Source organism: Setaria italica, chromosome III (assembly GCF_000263155.2).
Source record: "Setaria italica strain Yugu1 chromosome III, Setaria_italica_v2.0, whole genome shotgun sequence".
Lineage (NCBI taxonomy): Eukaryota > Viridiplantae > Streptophyta > Magnoliopsida > Poales > Poaceae > Setaria > Setaria italica.
Genome location: NC_028452.1, coordinates 14,130,979 through 14,132,903, shown reverse-complemented (window position 1 = coordinate 14,132,903; position 1,925 = coordinate 14,130,979).

The window sequence follows — 1,925 nt, the reverse complement described above, 5'->3', positions numbered from 1 at the left end:
TTCTGTCATATCAAAAGAAAAAGAAGAAGACGACGAACGAAAGTAAGCACTTTTAATGCTATAAAATGCAGATTGTCGCTTTAATCAGCTGATTTTAGCCAATGGGGGTTATCCGTGTGGAATAAGGTTCACAGGGTCATAATAAAAGTGTACCAGTCTGATCACTCCATGTTGCTTAGGGATTCTGGACACAATGTTCATTTTGGAGGCCGGTCCTTTGAATTTGATGTTCACCGGTATCAACATCAGGACTCCTATAATTTGGCACAAAATTCTTGGGAAGCTCTAGCAGTTGCAGAAAGCAATTTATAATGGCATGAAATTGGATGTCAGAATTCTAAATGGGGGATAGGACAATAGTTGGGATGTGATGTGTTTATATAAATGGGGAGATGGCTCTGGTGATGAAATACCATCCCGAGTCACTTTCAGTTTGTGCCACCATGCGACTGCTTCGGCTCACTACGGGAAACCTCAAATTTGCCGAGTGTAATTACTTCGCCGAGTGTATTATTGCGGGCACTCGGCGAAGGACCGGTTTGCCGAGTGCAATACTAAAAACACTCGGCAAACATAATACACTCGGCAAAGAGCCTATTTGCCGAGTGCCACCAAAAAAACAATCGGCAAACACCCACGGGGCACTCGGCAAAGATGGAGCACTCGGCAAAGTGATGAGCACGTGACTTCCCCGTGCCGCGACGGGCCGGTGCCGTGACGGACGTTAGGCTTTGCCGAGTGTCGACGGGGGGCACTCGGCAAAGCCACTAGTTTGCCGAGTGTCGTGATGGAACACTCGGCAAACCTACTACTTTGCCGAGTGTCGGCATGGGACACTCGGCAAAGTGGCGAGTATGCTGAGTGCTAGGGGGAACACTCGGCATACTTTAGGGTTTGCCGAGTGTTTTTCGACACACTCGGCAAAAGTAATTTTTTTTCCCTCCTCCACCTTCCAAACTTTTTACACTCCACATGTATGGCATTTGGCACTGCATGGTAGAAGGTCGACTATTTTTTGACCTGTTTGCTATATTTAATCAATTAATTTCATTTAGAGTAATTTTTTGATTTAAGTCAAATTTGAACTGCAGGTGATTGGAATAATGGAATAATATGAGTGGAAAAATCATATTCATGTTAGTGAGTCCAAATTGAGGTCTCACCCAGAAAATGAAAAGGAATTTCAAACATTTTGCTAAGGAAACACGACTACGAACGTGTGGCCAAATGATTGTTTAATTCTCAAAAATACAAACGAAGTTTGAAAATCACGAGATTTTGCAAGATGCTATGATTTCATATGCAGAGGCTGTGGTAAAAAATTGACAAGGTTTCGCACAAGTTTTGACATATGATGTTTAGAATTCGAAGCATCTCCGGAGAGGATTCGTAGAAGTTGGAAGGATCCGGTAAGATTTTGAGACGAATCGATACATGTATTTCTCATTGAATCCAATTTTTTTTATAGGCTATAGAGAACATAGATTGGTTCATGTCAAATTTTGGAAATTTTTCAGATCCGTTTGGTAATTTTTATTCATTAATTGCACGTATATGAATTTAATAGATATAAATTTAATATGAGCTATAAATCCATGAAATGATGGAACAATATTACTTAAAAAATGAAATACGCAATGTTTAGTGATATTGACTAGGTTTTTGCAAACTTTACAATCTTTTAATTAATAAAACTAGTTTGACATGAAATAATAGTACTTATTTGCCGAGTGTCAATGGATGGCACTCGGCAAATAGCCTATTTGCCGAGTGTCAACCCGGGGACACTCGGCAAACATCGCCGCGGTCCAGCTGTCAGCCGCACTTTGAAATCCGAAAAACAAATTAAAAAAAAATTGTTTGCCGAGTGGACCTGAACTACAACATCGGGGACCGATTGCTTACGCTTCGTTTAGGGTCTGTAT